We start from the raw sequence: 14,312 nt of genomic DNA, 5'->3' as shown, positions 1-14,312 counted from the left end.
AGGTGCAGGTGATGATGTCAGCGCAGGGACTCCTGGGCAATGGAGTCCCTGAACCTCACCTGGTGCTCGGAGCCCTGCTCCCCGCAGTTCCAAAAGTTCCCTCTCACGGCAGCAGAACAGCAATGGTGAGCCCAAGCACACGGGCGAAGCGGGACCCGCGAAGCGGGTTCCGCGAGGTCAGATGCGATGAAAGGCAGCCCAGCAGGAAGGACCTCGTAAGGACAGAGCTCGCGCTCAGCGGCAATTAGCAAATGTCTCCCACCGCACAGGGAGCAAACCGGCACTTTTCAGCGGTGTTCAGGGGGCGGGGCAAGCAGGGAGAGCGTCCAGGTGCAGGTGATGATGTCAGCGCAGGGACTCCTGGGCAATGGAGTCCCTGAACCTCACCTGGCGCTCGCAGCCCTGCTCCCCGCAGTTCCAAAAGTTCCCTCTCACAGCAGCAGAACAGCAATGGTGAGCCCAAGCACACGGGCGAAGCGGGACCCGCGAAGCTGGTTCCGCGAGGTCAGATGCGATGAAAGGCAGCCCAGCAGGAAGGACCTGGTAAGGACAGAGCTCGCGCTCAGCGGCAATCAGCAAATGTCTCCCACCGCACAGGGAGCAAACCGGCACTTTTCAGCGGTGTTCAGGGGGCGGGGCAAGCAGGGAGAGCATCCAGGTGCAGGTGATGATGTCAGCGCAGGGACTCCTGGGCAATGGAGTCCCTGAACCTCACCTGGCGCTCGCAGCCCTGCTCCCTGCAGTTCCAAAAGTTCCCTCTCACGGCAGCAGAACAGCAATGATGAGCCCAAGCACACGGGCGAAGCGGGACCCGCGAAGCGGGTTCCGCGAGGTCAGATGCGATGAAAGGCAGCCCAGCAGGAAGGACCTCGTAAGGACAGAGCTCGCGCTCAGCGGCAATCAGCAAATGTCTCCCACCGCACAGGGAGCAAACCGGCACTTTTCAGCGGTGTTCAGGGGGCGGGGCAAGCAGGGAGAGCGTCCAGGTGCAGGTGATGATGTCAGCGCAGGGACTCCTGGGCAATGGAGTCCCTGAACCTCACCTGGCGCTCGCAGCCCTGCTCCCCGCAGTTCCAAAAGTTCCCTCTCACGGCAGCAGAACAGCAATGGTGAGCCCAAGCACACGGGCGAAGCAGGACCCGCGAAGCGGGTCCCGCGAGGTCAGATGCGATGAAAGGCAGCCCAGCAGGAAGGACCTCGTAAGGACAGAGCTCGCGCTCAGCGGCAATCAGCAAATGTCTCCCACCGCACAGGGAGCAAACCGGCACTTTTCAGCTGTGTTCAGGGGGCGGGGCAAGCAGGGAGAGCGTCCAGGTGCAGGTGATGATGTCAGCGCAGGGACTCCTGGGCAATGGAGTCCCTGAACCTCACCTGGCGCTCGCAGCCCTGCTCCCCGCAGTTCCAAAAGTTCCCTCTCACGGCAGCAGAACAGCAATGGTGAGCCCAAGCACACGGGCGAAGCAGGACCCGCGAAGCGGGTCCTGCGAGGTCAGATGCGATGAAAGGCAGCCCAGCAGGAAGGACCTCGTAAGGACAGAGCTCGCGCTCAGCGGCAATCAGCAAATGTCTCCCCGCTAACCAAGCAATAGCGATAATTATCGCTATTGCTTGGTAATATGCCCTCCGTGTCTGTTATCATATTTAGTCTCATTTTTTCTCTCGTTCCATCGCGGATTGTATCATTCTAATATACATTGATTAAGAATCCATTTGTTGTATTAAATGGGAATAAGAAATAAAAACCCATGGCAACAATTAGTAGTTTTACCTGTTCACCAGGTTGTACCCACTAGTCGTGGTTCCACCTAGACCGCTGGGGAAAAGCATAATATCGCTGAGTGTCTTGTGGTCCTACATACGCTTGGTTACCACCTACTGTCAATTATGAGTGGCCTCCTTCAGAATGTGCCTTTTATGTCTGATGTTTCATCACTTTAGGTTACCTATGCACCCTCGGTTTTTGAGTTCCTAGCTGTATTTGTTAGTTTTGGTGTTGATGTTACATGCAGTAAGTCCATTATTACGCAAAAGAACATTATTTTATGGTGGCTGCTTGTCAGCTACAGATGATTTTTGCAACAGGATAGTATCCCAGTCATCAGTAGCAACTCCACATGCCCGGTGTGTTCTTTGATTTGAAAGTATCCTTAATCCAGCTCGGAACATCTTGAAACCAAGTTTTGGTGCCCTGTGGCTTTTCATCGCATTGTAGTATTTCTTTTGGCAATCACCATCGCTAGGTCTATACATGTACATGTGTTTTATGCTTAGGTCTAGGCATGCAGGCACACTAGGGGGCTGAGATCTATGCATTTTCTTGGGCGCTCTGTTAACAGTGTCTAGATTCCAGTCAAATATTGCTTCACCCCATGGCACTCCCATATTATGTGGTAGAAGTCTGCCTGTACAGCCTGGCCTCTCAGTGAGGCATCAGATGCACCATGGTATATTTTCGGACTACCTTTTTCATAGATTGGTAAGCTAGATGCAAATAATTCAATTGTGTGGGCTTGAACCTGGGATTCATAGTCACCGTCTTAATGTATGACATTATCTGTACCCATTCCTTTTCACTTCTCCTCCCATGGTCCCTGTAGCGGTGTTCCATCAATATACAAAGCTGAGACCACAGCTTAATACAAAATGTTTATGGCACGTTTACTTTTGCCACAGGTTATTACCTTAACGGTTCAGATCTAGGGGGTTCATTTAGTTCTTCCTTCCACATCATCTTGACAGTTTTCATCAGCATATTAAGAGGTAGAATTGTCCTCTAACCAGTCCAAACTGTTCTGTGAGTGATTTGTTTGAAAGGAGGGGTTGTCCCTGAGTAATGGTCACCAACAGTAGTTATTTCCAACTCTTTCCAGGAAGTCATGTCATGTGTTTTGTAGAGTGCCTGAAATCTAGACAAGGGCTGCAGTGATTTTTCTGGGGTGAACAACACACGGGTACGACAATCTCTAGATATATCTTACCCAGCAGTATCTTGCTGTATGCAGCAACTTGGAGTGGTGAGAAGATAGGCCAACATCGCCAAGCAAAGCCCTTGAACTGAAATTCCCTTTTGCTCCCCTATTATTTCTTTTCCCTCAGTTTCCTCTTTACAATTCATCTATCTCAATGGCCATATCAGTTAAACTAGAAGAAGTATTCTCCAGATTGGGGACTCCAAGGTTCCCTCTGCAAGCGGTCACAGTGCTTGCCCATGGCAAGTTGGTTTCTGGGGGTGTTTTTGTATTTAAAATAGTTGATTGATTATAGTCAAGACAGAGAAGTAGGAACATACACAGAACAGTGCCGTAACTGTAAGGAACAAAATCTATCAAATTGCATTATAATCATACCAATGATAATTCAGGTCAGCATTGTAGATTAATAAAGTGGCTCAGAACTTAAACAAAATAAATGAAATCATAATGATATGGGCTACTGTAGTAAAAGAAAGAACAAAATATTCTGAGCACTATGATGCATTAGAGATAATAATGCATGGGTATATCTCACAGTAGAAACAATCATGAGAGAATCCTTACGTGGAGAAGATATTTTGAAAAATACCAACACCTAAAAAAAAATGTAAAGTCCCACCAAGCATGAACAGATGATAAATTTGCATCTTTCCAATTTGATGTAATCGAATTAACAGCTGTTGCGATAAGGCAATCATAGAGCTGGCAATCATTGTGAGAAAGTGCATGAGACTTAAACATATTGATGGTGAATGACATAGGTATTTGAAGACTTAACATCATTTCAATAATTTCCACACTTATGAAATTGAAAATAACAGAGCAATCATAGAGCATATGTTTTAGAGAACACGTTGCATGTTTGCCATGATAACGGTTTGAGGTGCCAATTGATTTCGCTATAATCATTTTAATTAGAAACCAGAAACAATTGTGTAAAAGAAACACAGTAGTTTATGAGAGAGACACCAGGAGAAAACTAGTGATATTACTTAGCCAAACAGATTGCCACTGTTCTATGGGTAAAAGGGATTTGGAGCACCCTGCTGACACATCACAGCTGAATTACCTCATGCATCATGGTCGATGTGGTTCAATGTTGCTCGCTTCACACACAGTTCTCACAGTTTGTTGGCCAGTGTCAGTACCAGTATTCTTTTTAAGTGTATCCCCAGACACGTGTTTCTAGATTCCTCTTTCATCAGTGGGGAAAAATGTTCGTAGGTCGCTGGACGTGCTGCCGCAGTTTCCTCAGGGTTAGTGCCACTCTCAGCGCGCAGGTGCTCACAGAGCTCGTCAGCTCACGGCCCACGGGAGCCATCTTAAATAGTCAAAGGGATTTGGAGCACCCTGCTGACACGTCACAGCTGAATTACCTCATGCATCATGGTCGATGTGGTTCAATGTTGCTCGCTTCACACACAGTTGACTGTTTTATGGGTAGTTAAACATTAATATTCCATCTGTGTGCTAGGTTAGTAAAAGGGAAGGAATTATTTGTGAATTCGTTATATACTTTAGAAGCTATGTGCCCTGAATGACTAAAAATGCTTAAGCAAACTTAAGTTGATGGTATCAAATTGAGGTAGGCATTAAAAATAGAATAAGGAAGCAGTAACTATTCATAAACGTCTACCTTAGGTAGAATTTAGAACTTAATTTAGAAAAAGAATAAGACTCATATCCTTGGTAATTGCCACTAATGTAAAATAAATGCCTGCCTCAGTGCAGAAGTTTAAAAGAGATGTTTGTTATGTTTCAAATTGAGATTGTACCTTTTTGGAGGACATCATATTGGTGCAGAATATGTCATCAAAAAACAATAGAGCAAGTTTAGTGGTATTCATATCAGGTGAATTTGATCAATTTTAGTGTTAGCCATAGTTAAAAAAGCAGGTAAGGGGAAGAGGTGTGATTGATTATGTTCTATCAATATCATATTAGGAGCATGTGCAGGCACAGCAGTTTGGAACTATAATGTACGTTGTGCATCTAGAAATGATGAATGGTATATCATAAAGTCATATTTTTGGGATTTGTAAAGTGTTAAGACTAATGCGTGTAGGCTTGTTGTTTCAAAGAGATTTATTCAAATTATTATAGAGACTAGATAGGAAACAAATAGGTAGCATAGATAATGTGTATAATATTTGAGTAGTAATAACCATTTTATTTGCTTCAATTCAGCTCATTCCATTTAAGTGACCTTCTATCAAGTGTGTCCGTTGTTATACTTATTAGGTCGAAACAATTAATTTCAAATGTTTTTGACTACGTTAGAAAATATAATGCCTAAGTATTTAAGGGAAGTAGAGTTCCCTAGAAAATTCGAGAATGGCAAGTCTTTTCGAACGTTGCCCCATTGGAACCCTGATAATACACCCTGCTGCTCCTTAAAGAATCTCCCCTCAGTATCACCGGTGTTTCCATTAAATGATGTAATACCCCAAGCAATATTAGCATATTCATTATTGTCATCCTTCCAAGAGGTGAAGGAGTTTGTGCCAAAGTGAGATGGACTGGATAATCTTCATATTGCTTAATCATGTTGGCCTATAATTAATTGTGCATCAGTATGGAAGATTTTCCGCCCATATATATTTAAACATGATGGACTACCATTGTGGCAAGGCCCAGTGTACTTCCATTCTGGCATGATCAGATGGAAGATATATTGAAAAAAGGCAGGATGTACTTCAATTGATCCGTAGGCCAGACTTACCACCAAATTCATCCATCACCTTCATTGCTTCAAGTCGGTTATTCAGTGGATCATGCATGTATAGGTACTGCTGCTGCATCCTCTGCTCTGGTGCCCTTCCAGTTAATGCATTTTCTAGAGGCTGTATTGTCAAGGCAAATAATAGGGGCAACAGAGGGCATCCTTGTCATGTGCCTCTCTACATTGGCCACCAAGAGGGCACGACTCTCCTTGTTTGCACTCAGACTATTCGGCTAGCTAACAGTTCAATCCACCTAAAGAAGGATGGTTCCATCCCTATTCTTCTTATTACTGCAAACTGGTATTCCCATAAAAGTGTGTCTAACACCTTTTTTATTTCTACAGAGGCAACTACTGAGTTCCCTTGTGCTTGTGGGGTCTTATCAAGCACACTAAACAAGAGTCACAAGTTGACATGGGTATTTCGCACTGGATGAACCCATATTAATGGGGTGTACGCATGCCTGAAATAAGGGCATCTGTCTGCTGGCTATTATTTTCCCTAAAATCTTGTATTCAGAGTTTGGGATAAACAGTGGTCTTTAGGACCAAACATCTATCAGATTTCTCCTGGGCTTGGGCAATACTATCTATTGCTTCCCCCGTGGCACAAGTAGGATTTCCTTATAAAGTCCCTTATATACATGGATAATGATGTAGGAGTTCCTTTTTCTTTAAACATGGCATAGAATTCAGGGTGTACACTACCAGTGTCTGGATTTTGCCTCTGAAAAGTTGTTCGATTGAAGTTCCTGTTTCTTCCAAGGATAGTGGGGTCTCCAACTGATCTGCTTCCACCTGTGCTAATTGCACAATGGGCCATTAATTACACCTCTTTGGATCCTGATATGCAACATGAGGTTCCAGTGAAACTCTGAGGAAGGGGGAGGTAGTTTCCCCCGAAACACAGCGTGTGTGTTTGGAGCTGTGATACCTTTGGTGGAATATGTGTAATAAACAATAAACTTTTGACTCAGAGCCAGAATCCCGCGATGTATTTTAAACATAACAAACTGGATTGAGATTTGGAACTCTTGAACTGTTTTTTTCTCTGAACTCTGAGTGTCTGGTGAGGAGTTGTGACTCCAGAGATGGATTCTTTGAACTTTGAAACTAGTTTGAGTCATAACTGGAACAAGGTATGATACCTTGAACTGTGTTGTTTGTTTAGGCTTTGAGCACTTTGATATTTTTGAAACACTTAGGGCCAGATGTAGGAAATCCCAATTTACCTATTCTTAAATACCGAATTTTACTGATTCGTTATTTAAGAATAGGTAAATGGGATGTAGATAATTTTTCGGTAAAAATTACTGAATTGGTAAGATTCGGTAATTAAGAATCGGTATTTACCGATTCGGTATTTACCGAATCGGTAAATACCGATTAAGTAATTCCCATTCATTCCTATGGGCCCGGAGGCCCATAGGAATGAATGGGAATTACTGAATCTGTAAATACCGAATCGGTAATAGGGGGAACCCTTTCAAGGGTGGCAGGGTGTCACATTGACACCCTGTTGCACCCCTGAATAGTGCATGGGTGCACATGTTGCACACATACATGCCCTAAAGGCATGTATGTCTGCCACATGGCACTGAATAAAAAGCAAAAAATTGCTTTTTTACAGTTTTCGTTTTTTACCACCAACTTGTAGTTGGTGGTAAATAACGAATCCTTACAGGTGAAAAGCACTCACTTGAGTGCTTCCTACATTTCAAATTCAGTAATTTACCGAATCGGTATTTAAGAATTTGGTAATTAACCGAAATCTTAAATACTGATTCGGTAAATTACCGAATCTGAAATGTAGCCACCTACATCCCAAATGCCTAATACCGGTAGGTAACGGCCGAAATTCGGTAATTTCGGCCGTTACCGGCCGGTATTAGGGTTCCTACATCTGGCCCCTAGTTCTGTAAATGAAGCTTTTAATCCAGATTGATTTTCATAAGATTTTGCGGCATCATAAACAATAACTGGTTATAAAGTCTTGAATTTACCCCAAGAACCAATTCCCTTGGATTTATCATACAATAATACAGGTGTTTTCTCTGCATTTGTATCATGTGCAGACTGACTGCTATGAACGTTTTAAAATACCCGAAAGGCTTATGTAGTAAAACATTATTTTATGTGATTTTTCCCATAACTACAGGTCCCCTCTAAAAGAGTTTTAGTAATTCTTTAGTGAATTGCTTAGAATCTTAGGCAGTGTCTAATTTGCGGCAACGCAGATGAATGGGCTGCACATGCCACTGAGGAGACTTGCAATTAATCACACGTTCCATCTCAACTCTCAGTAAAAAGACGACCTGTCTTTCGTTATGAATAATACTGAATTATAGCCAGTTCAGGTCAGTTTATTTCACATTTATTCGGACCATTGGTCCACAAACAATACAGAACATTTCATTAGCACGCATAAATACATCCTAAAAATGAGTTCAATCTAAAAACCCACTATTACCTGATTTGCGGGAAAACTAGCTAAAATTCATTAAAAAGGTATAAAACTGCCATCACTTTTTGCATAAATTTCCCCATGGCCACGGCAATATCTAAATAGGCCATTTCGGTCATCAGTGTCACAGCCTGGGTCCTTGTTTTAATCTCATATTTCATGAATATTGGTTTTAAAAGCATAATACGTAAGTCGAGGAACTTCAGGCAATCAAATAAAGTATGCAGAAGATCACATTGGATACCCAAGGAGCAAGTGCAGCCTCCAGTATTGTTTATCACAGCAGGCTTCACCAGATTGTTCATATAACAAGGGTTTACCCCAATTCTTACCCTCAAAACTTCCTTCAATCTGGTAACTTATCAATATAAGGGAAGCATTGATCATTTTTCCATGCAGTAGCCATAAAACGAGATTTTATTTGCAAGGTAGTTTTGATCCTGTGCATTGGATATTTCCTTCCCCAACAAACTAAGTGTCTTCTTATCGATATTACCCACCTGAACAGTGGGGCGTATATTAACTCCCATCTTATTACATAGCTTTGTTATAATCCCCCTGATCTCCCCTGCCCATTTTGGTTCGCTATTCTGTATTTCATTTTTACACCATTGAGATATTTTGATGTTTACGCCTTCTTCTAGGCGTTGCCAGAAGTGTAATAGGGCCAGAACAACTTGAATGCCCCATGAGGTCAAACCGAGTTCCAATCTTACGGCCTGAACCATTGCTGTCAAGGGGAGAGTAAATAACTTTTAAAGTTTTTACCTTCCTCGACATCCCAGTTTTCCTTGCCACTTGGAAATAACAGTTCAGCGCCATACAAAAATTGCGGGGGTACAATAGCCGCATATGCGTTTAGCACTGGTCTGTCGGTCATTGCACCATAGGCCTTGATAAACAATGTCAGGCCGCTGATCGAAGCAGAGGTTCTTACTTTTGACGCCTCAAGGTGGGTATTCCATTTCAAACTTTTGTCGAACCATAGCCCCAAGTATCTATACTCAGTAACCGATTCCACTTTCTCTGACCCTATCCTCCAAGAGAAATTAGTTTTCTTATGGCCAAAGATCAGGGTTTTGGTCTTATCCATATTTATCACAAGTTTTTTCCTGGAACAATACTCATTAAATAAATTAAATTTCCTTTGCAGGCCAACCTCAATCTGGTCCATGATCACCAGATCGTCGGCATAAAGTAAGCAAGCAATCTGCTTGCCATTTAATTTCGGGCTTGCTCCAATGGCATTACCCAAGATCAATGGCAGGTCTGCTAAGAACAAGGAAAACAGCAGGGGGGCCAATACACATCCCTGCCATAGCCCATTTCCAATTTCTATTTTCCCAGATAAACTGCCTCTATGTCTAAGATTATCTGGTCCCAATTTTTAGTGTGGAGCATTTGTATCATCCGTAGTAGATCATTTGGAATTCCATAACTAATTAAGGCCTCCCACAACAGCTCTCTATCCACCAGATCGAAGGCTGCACGGAAGTCTACAAAACAACAAAATAACCTTCGCCGCGTTTCCATCGACTTCCGTGCTAAAGCCCAAAGGGCAAAGCAATGATCAATTGTGGAGTGGCCAGCTTTAAACCCTCCCTGTTCCAGGGGGATAATCTGGTTTTCTTCTGACCAGTCTTTTAAGACATTCAAAATGATTTTTGCAAAGACTTTTCCCCCTATATCTAAGAGGTTTATCAGCCTATAATTTTTGGGAAATTAGTGATCACCCTTTTTATGTATTGGCCTTATAATTGTGCCCTTCCAGCTTTCTGGTATAATTCCTGTTTCCACGATTACAGGGAACATCTTAGCAAAGATCTCCGCCCACCATTCTGGTCTCATTTTAATTATCACTGCCGGGATGTTATCTGGGCCTGCAGCACGGGTAAGCTTCCGACTAGCTATAATTTCAATGATATATCTTGGGTAAAGTATTCCTTTATATCATCCCTTTATGGTGGCCAATCTTGGGTTCTTGGCTGTTCTTGTGTCTGCCATTTTCCATAAATTTCTCCCAAGTAGCATACCCAGTCATCTTCGGAGACCATACAAACCAAGGGTCCTGTTTTCCTACCCACACTTTCTTGGACTAGTTTCCAGAACCCTCTCATATCTTTAGTGTCAAGTACCTCCAGCATATTGGCCCAACACTTATCTTTATACATCCTTTTTTTTTTCCAAATTAATGTTTTATACTTTAACCTTAGTTGCTGAAGTACCTGGTATAAGTCCACCTTAAACATGGCCCTTGGTCTTCTCTTCTCTCCTTCTGTCTTATCTGAGCCTTGGCTACCCTGCACTCTTCGTCAAACCAGGGCTTCCTATTTTTATTAACAGCATGGCTATCCAATCCTGTCTTTTTTGTCTTAAATACCTTCTTTAGGGAGTCCACCAGCTTACCTATGGTTAGTTCGAACCAAGGAATTCCTACTTTAAGTTGAATTTCTTCAGTTGGGATAGACTGCTGGATTAACTTTAACTTTTTTATATGTTCAACCGATATACAAGTTGTTAGCCATTTTGGATAGTCCACATGGACCTGTAGAGCCCTCTCTCTATTTTCACTTTTCAGTATGTGTAATTCTACCCTCAAGGGGAAGTGGTCACTGCCTGACGTTTTCATCACCTCAACATTTTTAATTAAATCAAAACACCAAGCCTGGCAAAACACGTTGTCATTTGGACAAAGTTGCTGGCCTCTCACAAAGGTCCGTTCCGCTTGCCGATACGGCTGAAATCTCCCATTTGCACATACCATTCCCAGAGCCCCATTAACTGAGTGAAAGTCTCGTCCTGCTGTGAAATCTCCCCCCTAAGAAAGATTGCTACTTCAATATTGTGGGATTCTAAGAATTCTTTATACCATTTATCCACCCTTCGGGGATCTAGTCAATGGTTAAAATCCCCTACCATCAATACTACGTCCTTCTCATGCTTAATGCTAATGAACTATAAATCTTATTTTAATTTTTTCAAATTCCCCTTATATTCATGATCCTTTCCCTTCTGTATATACATATTTATGATGCATATTCCCTCATAGCAGGGGTCTAACTTCTGCGGCAGCATTCTGCAGCCCAACGCCCACTCACAAAGTAAATGGAACCTTTTATTTTCCTAACTATCTGTGAGGAGACCAGCATACGTTGACCCTCTGATGGCCTCCCTAGATTATTTTTCTTTGCTGCTTTGGAGTGTTGGGCGAATCCTTCTGTAACCTAAGGATTCTAAGGTATCGTCACACAGCCATGTCTCCTGTAGGCACAAGATATCGTTACTCTTTATAATTTTATCGAACTCGATTGGTGCCGATAATTTCTTGTCACTACCCCACATTCCAGCATATAGTTAATTTATCTGAAAAAGAGTGGAAGAACTGTATTTGGTCATGATTCAGTGCATACACACTTGCTAATGTAAGGTCCAAATCATCAATCATATGTGGTGTATCTGGTTGATAATTGACACTGAGTTAAATACACTTTTTTTCCCCACACTTTGCCATGTGGAATCTCCACTACAAATGTGGAGCTGCCCTATGGCAGAGTATAATGAAATGTAAAAAACTTGAAAATATAAAAAATAGTTTGCATCAAATATTAATGTAAATTCGTTGAATATACTCACTTTAAATTCAGAACAAAACACACTGTAGCACTATTCAATTCATGTTGAATTAAAACTTTTAACTGTATTAAATTAAATGTATTTTTCTAAATTTGGGTTAAAAAATACCTGTTTTCATGTACATTACTAATTATTACAATTTATGTATAGAATGTACTAAAATGAATTACATTTCTTAAATAAAATGTATTGTTAAATTATTTGTTAGATTAAAAATCGGTTATTAAAATATTTATTAAATAAATGCTACTCTTAGGGGTTGATTCCGATTCGGGAAAAACCGCTCCGAATAGCTGTTCGGAGCGTTTTTCCTGTACGTACGATGAAGTACGATTTGTACCAGGAGCTGGAATCTATACGAATTGTACAGAGACCGTACGAATCAAATCCTCGTACGAATCTCCCTCGGAACCCGCTGTATGCGACATCTGTACGGTTCGCAGCTGCTTTTTCGGACCCGGCAAGTACGATTCGTGTTAGTTCGCCCCGAAACAGGTACGGAACGGCCACCCCGGGTACGGTGCATACACCCCATGTTCGCAGGGGTAGGCACCATACCCCTGTGATCACGGGGTGTACGCACCATACCCCGTGATCTTGGGGTGTACGCACCGTACCCCATGTTCGCTGGGTGTACGGTGCGTACACCCTGTGATCATGGGGTGTACGCATGTGCGGTGTGTCAGTGATTGTGTGCTTTACCGTACGAATCGCCCTTACCTGACATGGCCCGTTTGAATTGTGTCCTCATACCCCGGTCTGGATCGTACTCGTCGGGTCGTACAGCATGTGTACGAGTCGTACGGTTCACTGTTTCAGCCTTGCTTCAGATCGCGACGATTCGGACGGATTGACAAAATACGGATCGTACTACACGACTCGGACGGACGGGTACGAGGCTCCGGATGAAAATGGTATGGACGATTTTTTTTGCAAGATCGGAATCGGCCCCCAAATGTACTTTTCATACAGTTGTTTAATAATAATTTATATTTTAGCTGTTTTAAATAATTTGTGTTTACGATATTTCCAATGAGTACTTGCCCCATTATTTTCTAGGGGGATGTGTTGCAATACTGGTGGATGGTCATGTGTAGAGATAGACATACTACTGGTTTTGTTCAGTAGTAACTTTCACTCAGAGTGAGTATATCCATGGTTGTAGATGTGTTTGTGCAATAGTGTGACTACATAGCTGTAGTAACAGTGAATTCAATGCTGACCGCAAATGGGAAAGTATAAGTGACATAGTTAATATAATTGCAGAAGGTGCAGCAGGAATGGGGCCCAGAGATGTGATGAAAAATCTCTTCCTACCCGTTGGAGTGGGGGTTAGGAGGATCCTTTTCTTGCTCGCATTAGGGCCAAAGACCCTTGTTACAACAGTAGGAGGTATTGGATTTTGTAAAAGTCTCTAACATTGAAGACATGCTTGCTCAGATTGCAGTTATGGCCATAGTAAACAGGATGCTGGGGCAGCTGACCTGATGCCCTGTTTGCAGTTACAAACAAGGGACTGAGGCAGCTGCACCTTATCTTGAACTCACTTGAACCAACTATCCAACCCTGCTGAGACTAATATACACTAATATGCATTAGAGTATAAATCTGACACAGAGTTGGACAGTGTGTTATCTCACTCTGCAAGCTTTTTGTCTCTTTCTGTGGCTAATGGACAGAACAGCTTGCTCAAGGTTAGAATTAAAGCAATTTAAGGGGGCTCCTCCAAACTTGGCTTGATCATTTCCTTTGGAGTTCTATATGGGTCTGTTAAATCCTTTCCATCCTTCTCTTTCCCTTCCATGCATAGTGGTATTTTATATGTGAAAGCATGTTTGACATTGCTAAAATTGTATGGCGGGTGGGAGTTATGTGAGTAAGGCTAGTGTGGGAAATAAGGTTATGGTTGTACATTAAACTTATAGTTTTCTATTCTTTTTAGGTTTTGTGCTTTAGCCACTATTAACTTTTGAGGGTGGGTGTTTTGTGTTCATACGTTTCTTTGCTGTCCTCCTAACATTTCCCTAAACCCCTTCCATTTTTGAATAAATTATTCCTAATTTTCTTTCCACTCCCGCCGGTCCCTCCAACATTTATGCTTAAATCGTATACTTATATGTATGGAAATATGCTCCACCCCCATGGTGTTAGGTTCATTAGGGGGCATATTTAACAAAATGCAATGCAGTGCAGCATCAAGTCTACTTCCTGCAATGCACTGCGTGACAGGGAAAGAACAGGAATGTACTGTGATTAAGAATTTATGGCACATTCCTGTACTTTCCCTGTGCTGCCGCACAATGTGCTGCCTAGTGCCAAAGAAGGGCACCCTTGCACCATGGTGCAAGGGTGCCTACGTTGTAAACAGGATTGTTTTTGTGAAGTAAGGGGCACCTTCCGGCACAAAAACAATTCCCTGAGGTGTTCCATGAGCCTTATCTAGACCTTCCTTTTGGTCATACCCACATATAGTAGGTTGGAGGGACAACGGAGGAGGTATGTAACATTCTCAGAGTTACCA

The sequence above is a fragment of the Lissotriton vulgaris genome, chromosome 1_1, assembly GCF_964263255.1.
Source record: "Lissotriton vulgaris chromosome 1_1, aLisVul1.2, whole genome shotgun sequence".
Taxonomy (NCBI): domain Eukaryota; kingdom Metazoa; phylum Chordata; class Amphibia; order Caudata; family Salamandridae; genus Lissotriton; species Lissotriton vulgaris.
Note: the sequence above shows the minus strand (reverse complement) of the source record.